The sequence below is a fragment of the Mixophyes fleayi genome, chromosome 5 (genome assembly GCF_038048845.1).
Source record: "Mixophyes fleayi isolate aMixFle1 chromosome 5, aMixFle1.hap1, whole genome shotgun sequence".
Taxonomy (NCBI): Eukaryota; Metazoa; Chordata; class Amphibia; order Anura; family Limnodynastidae; genus Mixophyes; species Mixophyes fleayi.
Window position 1 is genome coordinate 25334839 of NC_134406.1, and position 18242 is coordinate 25353080.

General features: G+C 43.0%; 1 protein-coding gene across 2 annotated transcripts in view; it reads right to left on the reverse strand.

The window, feature by feature from the left end:
- LOC142158167 (uncharacterized) overlaps positions 1-18242 on the reverse strand; it is a 307129-nt gene that overhangs the window by 47909 nt on the left and 240978 nt on the right. The gene's annotated exons all lie outside the window — the stretch shown is intronic.

Sequence of the window (18242 nt, forward strand, 5' to 3'; positions counted from 1 at the left end):
TCATTTTTAAAAAAACACAATGGAAATAGTAACTAATTCAGCATTTTATATAATTTGGTATTATCACTAATTGCTTTCTGAATAACTTTTTGTTATGATATTCATTAATGTTTATTTACACATCGATGTGAGATAGTTATAGTGCACACAGGGACTATTGCAGCCCAGATACACAAAAATTCAATCTCGCTGACGAACACACAGAGATATTGTTTATAATGAACTTAAATTGGGACTCTCGCTGACAACACATATAGATAATCAGGCATGCTTGCTGACAAGGTACATACACAAAGCTGCTCTCTCTAACAAGGTACATACACACAGCGGCTCTCTCTGACAAGGTACATACACACAGCTGCTCTCTGACAAGGAAAATACACACAGACACTCTCTCTTACAATCTACACACACACACACACACACACCTGCTCTCTCTGACAAGGTACATACACACAGCTGCTCTCTCTGACAAGGTTCAAACACACATTGTCTCTCTGACAAGGTACATACACACAGTTGCTCTCTCTGACAAGGTGCAAACACACAGTTGCTCTCTCTGACAAGGTGCAAACACACAGTTGCTCTCTCTGACAAGGTGCAGGGGCAAACGCAGGATTTGTAGAGGGGGGTTTCCACACCATGCCTCCAGTGGGCGTGACAAGCATGCATGGTGGCGTGGGTATAATTTTATACAGTGCTTGGCTGCTCTCCATCTCTTCCTATCCCCATAATATACATGGGCAATGCTGCGTGTACTACTGTTAGACCGTGTGAGCAGAGCCATGTGAAGCGGGGGCAGGGTCCAGCCACCTCAATTATACAGTGCCCCAGGCTTGGAGGGGAGTTTCCAGGCACTAGGACCCCCCCCCCCTCGCCCTCGGTTTGCCTATGAGGTACATACACACAGTTGCTCTCTCTGACAAGGTGCAAACACACAGGCGCTCTCCCTGACAAAGTACATACACACAAGCGTTGTCTCTGTGACAAGGTACATACACACAGGAGCTACAAGGTACATACACACAGGAGCTACAAGGTACATACACACAGGAGCTACAAGGTACATACACACAGGAGCTACAAGGTACATACACACAGGTGCTCTCTGTGACAAGGTGCATACACACAGGTGCTCTCTGTGACAAGGTACATACACACAGGTGCTCTCTGTGACAAGGTACATACACACAGGTGCTCTCTGTGACAAGGAACATACACACAGGAGCTCTCTGTGACAAGGAACATACACACAGGAGCTACAAGGTACATACACACAGGAGCTACAAGGTAAATACACACAGGTGCTCTCTGTGACAAGGTGCATACACACAGGTGCTCTCTGTGACAAGGTGCATACACACAGGTGCTCTCTGTGACAAGGTACATACACACAGGTGCTCTCTGTGACAAGGTACATACACACAGGTGCTCTCTGTGACAAGGTACATACACACAGGTGCTCTCTGTGACAAGGAACATACACACAGGAGCTCTCTGTGACAAGGTGCATACACACAGGTGCTACAAGGTACATACACACAGGTGCTCTCTGTGACAAGGTACATACACACAGGTGCTCTCTGTGACAAGGTACATACACACAGGTGCTCTCTGTGACAAGGAACATACACACAGGAGCTCTCTCTGACAAGGTACATACACACAGACACTCTCTGACAAGGTACATGAATAAAGAAACTCTCTGACAAGGTACATACGCACAGACACTCTCTGACAAGGTACATACACACAGCTGCTCTCTCTGACAAGGTACATACACACAGCTGCTCTCTCTGACAAGATACATACACACAGACACTCTCTGACAAGGTACATGAATAAAGAAACTCTCTGACAAGGTACATACGCACAGCTGCTCTCTCTGACAAGGTACATACACACAGCTGCTCTCTCTGACAAAGTACATACACACAAGCGTTGTCTCTGTGACAAGGTACATACACACAGGAGCTACAAGGTACATACACACAGGAGCTACAAGGTACATACACACAGGAGCTACAAGGTACATACACACAGGAGCTACAAGGTACATACACACAGGTGCTCTCTGTGACAAGGTACATACACACAGGTGCTCTCTGTGACAAGGTACATACACACAGGTGCTCTCTGTGACAAGGTACATACACACAGGTGCTCTCTGTGACAAGGAACATACACACAGGTGCTCTCTGTGACAAGGAACATACACACAGGAGCTACAAGGTACATACACACAGGAGCTACAAGGTAAATACACACAGGTGCTCTCTGTGACAAGGTGCATACACACAGGTGCTCTCTGTGACAAGGTGCATACACACAGGTGCTCTCTGTGACAAGGTGCATACACACAGGTGCTCTCTGTGACAAGGTACATACACACAGGTGCTCTCTGTGACAAGGAACATACACACAGGAGCTCTCTGTGACAAGGTGCATACACACAGGTGCTACAAGGTACATACACACAGGTGCTCTCTGTGACAAGGTACATACACACAGGTGCTCTCTGTGACAAGGTACATACACACAGGTGCTCTCTGTGACAAGGAACATACACACAGGAGCTCTCTCTGACAAGGTACATACACACAGACACTCTCTGACAAGGTACATGAATAAAGAAACTCTCTGACAAGGTACATACGCACAGACACTCTCTGACAAGGTACATACACACAGCTGCTCTCTCTGACAAGGTACATACACACAGCTGCTCTCTCTGACAAGGTACATGAATAAAGAAACTCTCTGACAAGGTACATACACACAGACACTCTTTGACAAGGTACATACTGTTAAGGTGCTGGTAGTTACAGGTCTGATAGTCAGAACAGGCCTGTACACGACCTGATGCTGAGTCTACTAGGTTCAGAATAAGGAGGCAAGACACAATGTAGTTCTTCAATAGTTTACTGATAGATAAAACATATATATATATATATATATATATATATATATTTTATGCAGATGATGATATGCAGATGTCAATTAGCCACAGCGGAGCTTGACAAGGATAACACAATAACAGTCTTGTTATATGCACATGAACAGACTTGCAGCAGGCTGTGAATCAGTGGAGGCACAATAGAGAAACAAAGTCTTTGTAATATGCACAAGGTGATACTTGCAGCAGGGGAGTCCCAGTAGAAGTGCTCCAGCACTAGGCAGAGAAATGAAACTCATCCACAGCAAAGACACAGGTTCAGGATACACAGGAGTCCAAGGAATCAGGTTAGCAACAAGTTGCACTGACAGTGAGCAGATGTCAGTGCTGGGTTAAATAGAGCAGGTTAGAGTGACACGCCCCGAGGGTGAGTCATGTGATGCACAGAAAAGCAGCGCAGACAGGGAAAGGAACAAAACCTGGTCAGGATTGTAGATCCTCCCTAGGGGTGGACTCCGGACACCTATGATACTTTTTTAGGGAATCTTTTCCGAAACTTTTTGAGTAAAGGAGGAGCATGAATGTCAGAAGCTTTAACCCAGGAACATTCTTCAGGCCCATAACCTTTCCAATCGACCAGGAATTGCAATGATCCTCTGGATCTACGAGAGTCCAATAGTTGTTTAATCTCATATTCAGTTTGATCTTGAGAAGTAGCCGGAGGCGGAAAAGCTGTGACACTTGAAAATTGATTTTGTACCACCGGTTTTAACAGAGAGACATGAAACACATTGGGAATCCGTAGTGAGGATGGACGTTCCAATCTGAAAGCTGCTGGATTAATTTCAGAGATTCGGTAGGGACCGATAAACTTGGGAACTAGTTTCATACTAGGAACTTTTAAACGGATATTTTTTGTGGATAACCAGACCTTATCCACTGGAAGAAGTGGAGGTGCAGGACACCTTTTCTTATCGAAATTTTTTTTGGCCCGTGCAGCATAATTCTCCAGATTACTTTTGGTTTGAGTCCAAATGAGAGAAAACTTGCGTAGCATGGAATCTACTGCAGGAACTGAGGAGATAGGAGTTTGAGTAAAGGTAGGTGGTCAGGGATGACATCCATACATGACAAAAAAGGGTGAATTACCAACAGCTTCATGGAAATGATTATTATGGGCGAACTCAGCCCATGGGAGGAGTTCCAGCCAATCCGCTTGATGAGCACACACATAGATTCGTAGGAATTTTTCGAGCTCTTGGTTAGTCTGTTCGGTCAGGCCTTTAGACTGAGGATGGTATGCCGAGGAAAAGTCCAATTTAATGCCTAACTGTGAACAAAAGAATCTCCAGAACCTTGAAACAAACTGTGAACCACGGTCAGACACGATAGGGAGTGGACAGCCGTGGAGGCGAAATATTTATTTGATGAAAAGTTCTGCCAACAATGCGGAAGAAGGGAGTCCTTTGAGAGGAATGAAATGAGCTGCTCTTGAAAAACGGTCTGTCACCACCCAGATAACTGTATGAGCTTTGGAGGGAGGCAAATCGGTAATAAAGTCCATAGATACTTGAGACCAGGGTACTTCAGGAACAGGTAGAGGAATAAGAGGACCGAAGGGTCTATGCCGAGGAATCTTATGTTGTGCACATTTAGAGCAGTCGGAAACAAATGATTTTACATCTTTCAGCAGGGATGGCCACCAATAGTACCGGGTCAGGAGTTCTCCAGTCTTCTTGACTCCTGCATGACCCGCGAAGCGAGATAAATGGGCCCAACGTAACAACTTGAGACGTAGATGTGGTAATATGAAGGTCCTGCCTGGAGGGCAAGTAGATTTATGCACAGGAGTAAGAGCCAATACACAACTAGGTTCAAAGATGGGATGAATGTCCTCGAGAGAATTCTGGTCTTCGGAATGAAAGGACCTAGAAAGTGCATCTGCTTTTTTATTTTTTGATCCCGGATGGAAGGTAAGTCTAATATCAAATCTTGAAAAGAACAAGGACCATCTGGCTTGACGCGGATTCAGACATCGAGCCGAACGGAGATAAATTAGGTTCTTATGATCGGTATATATCGCAATAGGAAACAAGGCCCCTTCCAACAGATGTCGCCATTCAGACAGGGCTAATTTAATAGCCAATAATTCTTGATCTCCTATACCATAATTCTTTTCTGCTGGGAGGAATTTGCGGAAAAAAACACCCACATGGATGTAGTTTCTTAGAAGTGTCACGTTGAGACAAAACTGCACCAGTGCCTACAGAAGATGCATCTACTTCCAAGAAGAAGGGACATTGGCAATCAGGTTGCTGAAGAATAGGAGCAGAAGAGAAGGCTGACTTTAGATGCTCAAAGGCAGAGATGGCCTTGGGGGACCAAAGCTTGGGGTTAGCTGATTTCTTGGTAAGAGCAGTAATGGGGACAATGATGGTAGAATACCCCTTGATGAATTGTCTGTAGTAATTGGCGAAGCCAAGGAAGCATTGGATAGCTTTCAAACCAGTGGGCAAGGGCCAATCCACAATTGCTCTTAGTTTAGCTGGGTCCATTTGAAGGGCTGTGCCCGAGAGGATCTAGCCGAAGAAAGGAATCTGAGGTTGCTCGAAAAGGCACCTTTCAAGTTTACAGAAAAGGTTGTGTTCTCTCAGACGAGTCAGGACTTGACCTACATGCTGCCTATGTGAAGGGAGGTCTCGAGAAAATATCAGAATATCCTCCAGGTAGATTATAACGAATTGATAGAGAAGGTCTTGGAAAATATCATTCATGAGGGTTTGGAATACAGCTGGAGCATTACAAAGCCCAAAGGGCATTACAAGATATTCAAAGTGCCCATCGTGTGTGTTAAAGGCTGTTTTCCATTTGTCACCTGCTTTAATGCGAACAAGATTGTAGGCCCCTCGTAAATCTAATTTGGTGAACACAGTAGCGCCTTTAATGCGGTTGAACAGCTCAGAGATGAGTGGTAACGGATACCTATTCTTAACGGTAATAGCATTAAGTCCTCGAAAGTCAATGCATGGCAGGAGGCCGCCATCCTTCTTTTTAACGAAAAAGAATCCAGCTCCAGCTGGAGAGGTGGACTTCCGGATAAAACCTTTTTGTAGGTTTTCTTGAATATATGTAGACATTGCCTGGGTCTCAGGAAGAGAAAGGGGAAATACACGACCATGAGGAATAGGTTTGTCAGGGAGAAGCTCGATTCCACAATCCCAAATGCGATGAGGGGGAAGCTTGGTTGCCTCCTTTTCACAGAAGACGTCTGCATACTGTTGGTATTGAAGAGGTAAAGATGGTAATGACAATGCAGTGGTTAGATGAAGAGGTACTACTTTCTTCAGACAGCGAGACTGACACCGTGATCCCCAGGACAAAATTTGAGCAGTATGCCAGTCCAGAGTTGGGGAGTGGAGACGTAACCATGGCAGACCTAACACAAGGGAATTGATGGTCTTGGGAAGAACTAGGAAGGATATTTTTTCCTGGTGCAGGATCTCAATCTGAAGGGTGAGGTGAACAGTCCGGAACTGAATGAAGCCTCCTGGAATATTACTGCCATTGATGGCTGTGAGGCGTACAGGACGTTCCAGTGGTGTAGTAAGAATATGATATTTCTCAACCACAGTGGCGGCAATAAAATTACCAGCTGCACCAGAATCCAGAAAGGCATCCAGCGGAATAGAGAGATTCCCAAAAAACAGAAAAACAGACAATAAGAGGTTATCTTTGTGATGAGAACTGTTGAGGGAAAAATCAAACAGACCTAACGGGGTTCCCACTTGCTCTGTTTGGTCTGAGCGTTTTACCGGACGCGTAGGACAACTACTGATGCGATGGGCCTTCCCTCCACAATAGAGGCACAGATTATTTTCAAATCTTCTCTCTCTCTCTCACTTGGAGAGAGGCGGGACCTACCCACTTGCATGGGTTCTTTTGGGGGCTTAGAGGCCCCTAAGTTCTGGAAAACATGGCGATGATTAGGACACCGAATCTGTTCCTTTTCTTGAACCCTCTCCTTGAATCGAAGATCTATTTTGACACACAACGAGATCAGATCATCCAAGGAAGATGGGAGGTCACGGGAAGCCAACACGTCTTTTATTTGATCAGATAGGCCTTGCCAGAACATGGCCACCAGCGCTTCGTCATTCCAGCGCAGTTCAGAGTCCATTGTCCTAAATAAGATAACATATTGTCCTACAGAATGAGAGCCTTGGCGTAAACGAAGAATTCCTGTAGCTGCACTGGAAAGCCGACCAGGTTCATCAAAAACTTTTTTGAAGGTTGTCAGAAATTCTGTATAATTTTGCAGCAAGGGGTCATTCTTCTCCCATAGGGGTGAGGCTCAGGCCAGGGCTTGACCAGAAAGAAGGGACAGAATGTAGGCAATTTTTGCCCTATCCGTAGGAAAGTTTCTGGGCAATAATTCGAAGTGAATTGCGCACTGATTCATGAATCCTCTACATGACTTGGGGTTCCCATCGTACATAGGAGGATTAGGAATTTGTGCGTACACGGTAGTTGTGTTAGCAGAAGACTCAGCAGATGTCTTAGATTTATGGGAGGATGCCAGAGTGTTCTGAAAAGAATCCAGACGAGAGAATACATCCTGTAAGAACTGCATGAGGCGATCTTGATTGGTCTCTTGTTTTTACACTCTCCCCATTTGGTGTTGAAATAGGTCCTTGGGAGAAGAATCGTCCATGGTGTTCATTTCCTTTTTTGGGTCAGTGCAAACTGTTACGGTGCTGGTAGTTACAGGTCTGATAGTCAGAACAGGCCTGTACACGACCTGATGCTGAGTCTACTAGGTTCAGAATAAGGAGGCAAGACACGATGTAGTTCTTCAATACTTCAATGATAGATAAAACATATATATATATATATATATATATATATATATATATATATATATAAATATGCAGATGATGATATGCAGATGTCAATTAGCCACGGCAGAGCGTGACAAGGTGTTAAACACAATAGCAGTCTATTCACAGCACAGATAATATGCAGGTGTCAAATAGCCACGGCGCAGCGTGACAAGGATAACACAATAACAGTCTTGTTATATGCACATGTACAGACTTGCAGCAGGCTGTGAATCAGTGGAGGCACAATAGAGAAACAAAGTCTTTGTAATATGCACAAGATGATACTTGCAGCAGGGGAGTCCCAGTAGAAGTGCTCCAGCACTAGGCAGAGAAATGAAACTCATCCACAGCAAAGACACAGGTTCAGGATACACAGGAGTCCAAGGAATCAGGTTAGCAACAAGTTGCACTGACAGTTAGCAGATGTCAATGCTGGGTTAAATAGAGCAGGTTAGAGTGACACGCCCTCAGGGTGAGTCATGTGATGCACAGAAAAGCAGAGCAGACAGGGAAAGGAACAAAACCTGATCAGGATTGTTACACATACACACAGCTGCTCTCTCTGACAAGGTACATACACACAGACACTCTCTGACAATGTACAGACACACAGCGTCTCTCTGACAAGGTACATACACACAGACACTCTCTGACAAGGTACATACACACAGCTGCTCTCTCTGACAAGGTAAATACACACACACACAGGCGCTCTCTTTAGCAGAGTACATACAGACAGGCGCTCTCTGTGACAAGGTACATACTGCTCTCTCTGACGATACATACACACACAGGCCCTCTCTCTGAGAAGGTACATACACACACGGGCAATCTCTCTAGCAGAGTACATACACACAGACGCTCTGTGATAAAGTACTTACACACAGATGCTCTCTGTAACAAGGTACATACCGCTCTGTCTGGCAACACATACACACACAGGCACTCTCTCTAGCAGAGTACAGACACACACGGGCACTCTCTCTAGCAGAGTACATACACACAGGCACTCTCTCTGACAAGGTACATACACACACGGGCACTCTCTCTGACAAGGTACATACACACACGGGCACTCTCTCTAGCAGAGTACATACACACAGACGCTCTGTGATAACGTACATACACGCAGACGCTCTCTGTGACAAGGTACATACCGCTCTGACTGACGATACATACACACACGGGCACTCTCTCTGACAAGGTACATACACACACGGGCACTCTCTCTGACAAGGTACATACACACATGGGCACTCTCTCTAGCAGAGTACAAACAGACACGGGCACTCTCTCTGACAAGGTACATACACACACAGGCACTCTCTCTAGCAAAGTACACACACACACGGGCACTCTCTCTAGCAGAGTACACACACACAGGCGCTCTCTGTGACAAGGTACATACCGCTCTGACTGACGATACATACACACACGGGCACTCTCTCTGACAAGGTACATACACACACGGGCACTCTCTCTGACAAGGTACATACACACACGGGCACTCTCTCTAGCAGAGTACAAACAGACACGGGCACTCTCTCTGACAAGGTACATACACACACAGGCACTCTCTCTAGCAAAGTACACACACACACGGGCACTCTCTCTAGCAGAGTACACACACACAGGCGCTCTCTCTGACAAGGTACATACCGCTCTGTCTGACGATACATACACACGGGCACTTTCTCTAGCAGAGTACATACACACAGGCGCTCTCTCTAGCAGAGTACATACACACATAGGCGCTCGTCTGACGATACATACACACACGGGCACTCTCTCTAGCAGAGTACATACACACAGGCGCTGTCTCATACATAGGTTACTTTAAGCAGTTTAGGAGATGGAGTGAATAGACTTTATTATCAACATGAAAATGACACATGGAAACCATTGGGGTGTCTACCAGCCACCACAGACACAAGACTGCAAACTGAAAATACATGTTTAATCTCAGAAACTGTATGAATGTTTTCTGGAAAAGATTATCTACACACTATGAATAGTCTCATCTGTAAATTAATCATTTTGTGCTTTGATGTCATTTCTAATGGGTATGAAAATGAGAAAGGATAGAGTGTAAGAATCATTGTCTAACTGGCAAAACACACACAATGGTTCGTCTCTGACTGTGACTATAAACTGTAATCCTTAGGGTGCTGCTCTTGTGTGAGGCTGCAGTAGATTTAGAATTTTATTCCTATTATCTTTGTGTAATCTGTGCAACTTTGATCTCTAGGTGATGAATGAGAAAGCTGGAACCATCAGAAAAAGATGTTCTATAGATGTAGGATAGTGTTCTGTTATCAGTGTAAAATAAAACATGATTCACTGAGATTATGAGGGGTATATACAGAATGTGTATATAACAGCACTGCCTTACAGGCTTGACAAAGATTTCCCCATGTTAATTACCTTTGTGTTCTTGGCGGTGCCTAGGTGTGCAGTAATAAGTTTGCATTGGCTATAAGACAGAAACTCCAACAGGATGCATAATGATTCTCAAACTGGTTCGACTAAATAGGCTGAGCCGGGTCACATTAAATTTGATATTCAAGCTAAATTTGATACATTTTGGCAGTTTGTAATTGCAAACGGCAAACCATGAAGATGAGTAGTGAACCACAAGGAGTAGTGGTCAAGTTCAATTTAAAAAAAATAAAAAATCAAATTGACGTTTTTATTAATTAAAAGTGTTAAAATGGCGAACCTCAAATGCAAACGTGAGCCACAAATTGAAAGCTAGGTCGACTGATAATTTGTGCTATGAACAGGTTCGTGGCCATCGAACCCGTGAAATCCGCTCAAATTTTGAACCGTGTTGACATTTTTGAACATAAAAGACTGCATGTTGTGTGTGTATTGTCACAATAGATGACTAGACCTAGAAGCAAAGGGGATATTCCAAGGGTAAAAGCTATAGCACAATGGGAATTTTACAGGGACGATGGATGACATTCAACCTTTTAATTTCATTTGTCTCATTGAAATATGCGTGTTTATATTCTACACCCATGTATTGTAAATATAGGGCATGCAGGAAGTAGTTACACCCTTTTCATACATCATGGAATCAAAATTGATTTTCTTTTTATTACAGCTAAGGAAGACAAATACTCTGTAATACCAAACTAACAATCAGACAATAAAGCTTGTTCCTTATTAACTACAAATAAAAATATGTTAGAGAACAGAAGTTTTGAAATCGTTTCAAATCGGAATCCAGAAGGGACAGACATCTGAGCCAGTGACGGAACTGCCATTGGTGCGCAAGGTGCTGTGCACCGGGGCCCATGGAGATAATGGGGCCCGCTGCATACAGATGGTGAGGGTGGGGGGCCCCAGTTCCCTCCTCCCCACCTCCCTGCACAGGGGCCCACAGCTCGCTAGTTTCGCCTCTGGTATGAACCACTCCAAGACATTGATTTTATTTCTGGTTAAAGTCACCTCAATGTGTCTTATGTTGTATAATTGGGTCATTCCTGCTGGAATATAAGTCTTCTCCCAAGTCCTAGGTCTCTCGCAGACGGCAGCTGGTTTTCCTCCAGGATGTGTCTTTATATTGCTCCATCTATTTTGCTCTCTGTTTTGTCCTGCTCCTGAAGCTTAGAAGCATCCCTAAACCACTATGCTTTCGCCACTTTGCTTCACAGTGCTTAGTCCAAACATATGGCCTAAAGTCCAGGTCATTAAAAATATTTATGGGACTCTATTTATGAAAGTGAGAAAAGCCATATCTATCAATGGGTAACAACGGCGATGGTACGGTTATTACCGGCCAGTGACAAGAAAAGCTGCCTTCTGAAAGGGGAAGCCTATATAACAAAGTACATGTACATACTTGCCAACTCTCCCTGAATGTCAGGGAGACTCCCTGAAATAGGGGTGATCTCCCTCCCTCCCTGAAGAGTCTGGCAGTCTCCCTGAGCCAGTACAAGACATGGTTGGCTTCGCCATCTGTGGCATGATGACCCTGTTCAGAAATTGTGTCCTATGTCCATGTATTGATGCCTATAGAGGTGGCCATTTTCATGGAGACCAAGATTTAATCAAAGACTGACAAGTAAGACAACATGACTTCAGTAATGGAGACAGAAATGTAAAAGACACTTCAGTCTCTAGAGATTCATTAGCTGCTTTTCTTTAACGCATAGATGTCTATTCTCTCGGAATGTCCGAGAGACTCCCGCATTTCTGGGAGACCTCCCGGGAGAGCAGGGCAACCTCCCGGTTCTCGCCCCTGCAATAGATAAGTGGTGGGGGCAGGGCTTAATGATGTGACTATTGCATCATCTTAGGAATTCATCAAGCACCGCTCCCACATGCCCAACTCCCTGAAGATCTCCCTGAAGCCAACGAGGAAAAGTTGGCAAGTATGCATATCCCACAGCAATCCTTCAATTAAAAAAATGCTATATTATAATTAATATACTTATTATTTAAACTAATATTTTTTTTCATTTAGGAAATCTTTTAAAATCATTATTTTATTGTTTTCCTTTTTTTATCTATTTTTAAAATATTTGTTTTCTTTTTTTTGCTTTTTTTTTTTATTATATCAGTTGAACTGAAAGCCCAAGTCCAAAATTTACTTTCAATGTATATGCCTGAACCAGCCACTCATGAGCATCGCCCTGGGGACTGGCCTGTTGAACTAGTAAGTTGTCTTTCTGAGTGCAGGTGAGTATCACTCATCTGGCCCAGTGATACTTTATTAGTAAATTATGGTGATAGGAGATATCACCAGTTTCTAATAAATATGCCGATAAACTATGGTCTGAAGAGAAATTCTCAACTTTGCATGAGGAGCTCTGTCAAGGATTGTCTACAAGCCACACTGTACAATAAATCATGTTTATAGTCATACCTTCTTTCCAGAAACAGGTATGAACAGACTGGAAGACATGGAAGCACCATGACAAATTTTGCCAATCATCATCAGCAGCAGCTATTTATATAGCACCACTAATTCCGCAGAGCTGTACAGAGAACTCACTCACATCAGTCCCTACCCCATTGGAGCTTACAGTCTAAATTCCCTAACATACATAGAGAAAGAGAGAGAGAGAGAGACTAGGGTCAATTTTAATAGGAGCCAATCAAACTACCAGTATGTTTTTGGAGTGTGGGAGGAAACCCACGCAAATGCAGGGAGAACATACAAACTCAACACAGATAAGGCCATAGTCAGAAATCAAACTAATGACCCCAGTGCTGTGAGGCAGAATTGCTGACCACTAAGCCACCATGCTGCCCACTAAGCCACCATGCTGCCCGCAATGCATTTATGGCCATCTCTAAACAAGGTACTCAGTGTGCTGGTTTTGATGATACTATTTGTAACATTAGAACATCCCTTGCCCAGTTTGCGGGCTGGTGAGGGTCCTCTACGGATAATTGATTGCGTCCTGGTAGGTCTACCTGACAATCCAGGTGGAGTATGGAACAATGGAATAAGTGTATGGTTGGAATAGATGGCTATCTGTTCAGATATATTTTTTTCTTTTGCTAACTTAGAAGCTTTTGTACAATATGCAACTCCTCCCATAAACATGAATAGGCTGTTTCAGGTCGATGGTATGAGAAGCTACCAGTGGGGAAGAAGAAAAGATCTCCTGTTCCGTGAGTTCCGTGGCCATTCTCTCCTACTCATCTAGCACAGCAGCACAGAATATAACACATGTACAATAGTATATAAAGTAAAACAAAAAAAGGTTATTATCTTGTGTTTACCCAACCCACCTTTCTGTCACTTAAAGTAATGTATGATAAAATGAGGAAATACAAACTGCAATGTACAATGATGTATTGAATTGAGCGCTTTTTGCATGTAACATTATTAAATACATAAAAGTTATTCTAAAAGGAATCATTGTAGCTAAATTGGTGGGGAAAAATTTAAATTAAGATGAATGTGTGAAAAGGGATTGCTTGTACGGTAAGATCAGGAATAATGTGCTGAAGTGCTCCTGAAAATAAGAGTAAATGAAAAAATAAAAAGGCATTGACTGGTTTCACAGAGGATTTCTTGAAGCAGAACATTAAACAAAGACAATTTGCAAAAAAAAAAAGGTGAATCTATTCTGTAAAGCTGTGTTCTAAAGAGAAAGCACTTTACAGCCTTTGCGAATGTAATATGTGATACAAGCCTGACTTTTCATGGCAATGCAGATGAATGTAAGAATGTCAAACCAATTGCAAATGGAGCAGAGTTTATTGCAATGGATGGAGCAACATGGCAATTTTAGCTTTTAATGCAGTGTGGAGAGGCCAGATCTAACCAATTTGATCGATGGAGACAAGTGCTGTGAATGGCTACTTTTAATACTTTACTTAAATGACCACATCTGTTCCACCAGTTGATATTTTGAATTGAAGGATAGCCTTATTGTAGAGTAACGCTGACCTGCATGACTAGCAGCCATGAAAGCAGTCATCACAACCTTGGTTTGTCTTGCACCTGCAGCCTAACCCTACACCCAGTGGTGGAATTACCTCCACTGCAGGAGATGCGGCTGCTATGTAGCCCAGAGGTGAGGTGGCCCCAGCAATGCCGTTGTAACGATACTGGTGGTATTATCTGAAGCCCAATAGCCGAGTAGATATCCAGCGAGTACTCAGACGTTTGCCAGGTCGGTATACAAGAGGGTAGTCACAGATTCAAGGAAGAGTAGCAAGTAGCAGGAGCTGAGCAAGCAGAATACTCAAGCACATGTCTGATCCAGGAAGTACCTTTTATAGGCCCAAACACGAAAAAGGATTCAATATGGTTTCTCCTTGATGCCATTCCGGCGATCTTGGATAAGGGCAAGTTACAAATACAGAGGACCTCTAGTGGTTAGAGGTACAAATCTCAGAATAATTTCTTACAGTATTCCCCCCTTTCAATAACGTCCTCTGGACGGTGCTTTGCTGGCTTTCTGGGTATCATTGATTAAATTCACGCAATAATCGAGGTGCATGGACATTCTCCTCTGGTTCCCATGAATTGTATTCTGGACCATATCCCTGCCATTCTATCAAATATTGAAGTTTACTTCTAAATACGTGTAATATTTTCTCTACTAGAAGTTCTTCATGTTTATCAATTTGAACAGGATTCGGAGGAGGCAAGGAGCGACCAGGAACAGGATTTGAAACTACTGGCTTCAGTAAGGAAACATGAAAGACAGGATTAACCTTCATAGATCCTGGGAGTTCAAGTCGAAAGGCAGATGAATTGACTTGTGCCAAAATCTTAAAGGGAACTATATATTTTGGTCCTAGTTTAGAAGTAGGCATGCTTACTTTTAGATTTCGTGTGGAAAGCCAAACAGTGTCTTCAATGTTTAAAACTGGTGCCGTTTTATGATGCCTGTCTACAATTCTCTTATAGCATGTTGTAATGTCTCTCTTAATACTTAAAGATTATTTTGTAGTGACTCTAATCTGGATGTAACAGCAGGAATGGAAGAATCCTGTGGGAAAAATTGGGTAGCAGGTTTGCATGACACCCCAAATTGGCATAAAAAGGACTTTGTCTTGTGGATGAGTGCTGCGAGTTGTTGTATGAAAACTCTGCCAGTCAGAAACAACATCATCAGGAACTCCATGTAGACAGAAAACTTCCCTGATTACTAATTCTGCTGTTTCTTTTGCAGAAGGAAGTCCACAACAGGGCACAAAGTGAGCCGTCTTTGTGAGTCAAGCTACAACCAACAGAATTGTAGTCATACCCTTGGATGATGGTAAATCCACAATAAAATCCATGGAGATTGAACCCCATGGACGAGAAGGGACCAGCAAAGGCTGTAAAAGTCCAAGTGGAGCAGTGCGTGGAGTCTTAAAGTAGTGAAGAATGAGACAAATTTTTTAACATCCTTCTTATATTTAGGCCGCCAAAAGTAACGAGATAATAGTTCCTCAGTCTTACAAACTCCTTTGTGGCCTGCTAGTCAAGAGTCATGAACAAACTGCAGTACTTTTAATTGTGCTGCTGCTGGTACATACAAGCGGTGTTCATACTTCCACATGTTATCGCGATAGGTTAAGTGCAAATCCAAAGGGGGATTTAAAAGGATCGGATCCGTATTGTAACCCTTCTTGATGTCAGACAATAGCTCCCCAGTGCCAATAGCTCCCAGGAAATTTGACTTAGAGAGGATTGTCTCTTCTGGCTCCACCTGTTTTGAGTCTTCCATGTATGCTCTGGATAGAGCATCATCAGCTTTCCTATTCGGGATCCAGGTCTATAAGAGATAATAAAGTCAACGATTTAGGAATAAACTCCATCTGGCTAGTCGAGGAGAAAGTTTCTTTGCAGATCAAACAAATTCTAGAGGTCAGTACACACAGTAATTTGATGTGCAGCACCTTCAAGTAAATGTCTCCATTCATTAAATGCAGCAACAATGACTAATAGTTCCTTATTCCCTACATCATAATTCTTTTCTGAACCAATCATTTGACGAGAGAAAACATGCAAATAAAAAAAAAATGGATGTAGTAGCATCTTCTCTCCTATTCTCTGTGACAAAATTGCCCCTACTACTGAATCTTCAGCATCTGCCTCGATGATAAAAGGAAGTTCTGGGTTGGGATATATTAATATGAGATATGCAGTAAACTTTGTTTTAAGCAAAGAGAAAGCCCTTTCAGCTTCTGGAGACCAAAGGAAAGATGATCCTTTCTTAGTTAGTTGAGTGATTGGTGTCACAATCTTGGAGAATTCTTTAATGAAACTTCTATAGAAATTGGCAAATCCTATGAATCTTTGTACCTCTTTGACATTTCTTGGGGCTGGGCAATCTACTATAGCCTTGACTTTGCTAGGGTCCATTCCCAAACCTTGAGGTGAGATGACATAGCCCAAGAACTGAACCTGTGTTTGGTGGAATTCACACTTTTCCAACTTGATGTGCAAATGGTGTCTGCAAAGACATTCCAGTACAGTTCGAACCTGTTGTTGATGCTCCTTTTGGGAATTCAAGAAAATTAGTCAATGAAATAGATAACAAATTGGTCGATTAAATATTTAAAAGCATCAAACATGAAATGTAGGAATGTAGCAGGGGCATTGCACAGTCCAAATGTTCAAAATGGTCATATTTACTTCGAAAGGCAGTCTTCCATTCATCACCAGATCATGTACGAATTAAATTATAAGCTCCTCGTAAATCTAATTTGTTGAAAATCTTTGCTGAGCGAAGCCTCTCCAGTAATTCTGAAATAAGTGGGAACGGGTAGCGGTTGTTGATTGTCACTTTATTTAACGCTCTATAATCAATATATGGTCGTAATGAACCATCCTTCATTTTCACAAAAACTATAAGTGCACCTCCTGGAGACGTGAAGGGAAGAATAGAATCCTTTAATAAGCTTTTATCTATATAATCCTTAAGGACCTTTAACTCAGGTTCAGCTAATGGATAAATGCACCCAAAGGGTATGGCAGCCCCAGCTAACAAGTCAACCGGACAATTATAGCGCCTGTGAGGATGTAATTTGTCAGCATTCTTCTAATTACAGACATCAGAAAAGTCTTTATATTGTGGAGGTAGCTGGTCTAATACATGAGGAGGTGAATTATATAACTCGCTCACCTCTTCAAGAGGGCTCAGGCTTAGTCTCGGGAGCATGAGTTTCTTGTGAAAATGAAAGGGTCTTTGATTCCCAGTTAATGGATGGATTATTTGCAGCCAACCAAGGAATTCCCAAAATAATAGCGAACTGGTAAGAAGAGATCAGTAATAAATTCAGAGTTTCACGGTGATTTGGCTCAATTTCGAGGTCCAAGGGATCAGTCTCATGAGTAACTGGACCAGAGGTCAAAGGTGTGCCATCCACGGTCTCCATTAACACAGGTATCTGTTTTTCTCTGAACCCAATCTTGTTTCTCTTAGCAAACATAACGTCCATAAAATTGCCATTCGCCCCAGAGTCCACCATTGCCGTACTGGAAATCCAGAGTGCACCAATATGAAAGTGAATAGGAATTGAGAAATGTGAGTTATTATTTTCCTTATTCTTCTCAGTTGATGCTAAGAAGGAGAGACAAGGAATGATTGCATTTAAATGTTGAGGCATATCGGAAATCACAGTCTCCTGATCTGAAGAGTCTGCCTCTGCTATGGTGGCCACTGTCTTCTGAGGTCTTCTAGGAAAATTTGAGACATAATGTCCTGGTTTGCCACAATAAAGACACATCTCAGGGCAAGTTAGAAATACAGAGACCTCTAGTGGCCAGAGGTGCAAATCTCAGAGCAATTCTATACAGTTGTGTCGCCCTTCAAACAAAGTCCAAGCGTTAATCGCATGAATGGAGGCCTCGTATGAGCATGCATGGGTCCAGACTGGGCTTTACTGTCTGGGCGGCTAGAGTGGCATCACAAGGCCCCTACCCAAGTTTTGTTAAGTGGGGCCTGGCGATGCAAGTACCCCAGGAACTTCCAAATGGCAATAGAGGTCCAACACTCCCT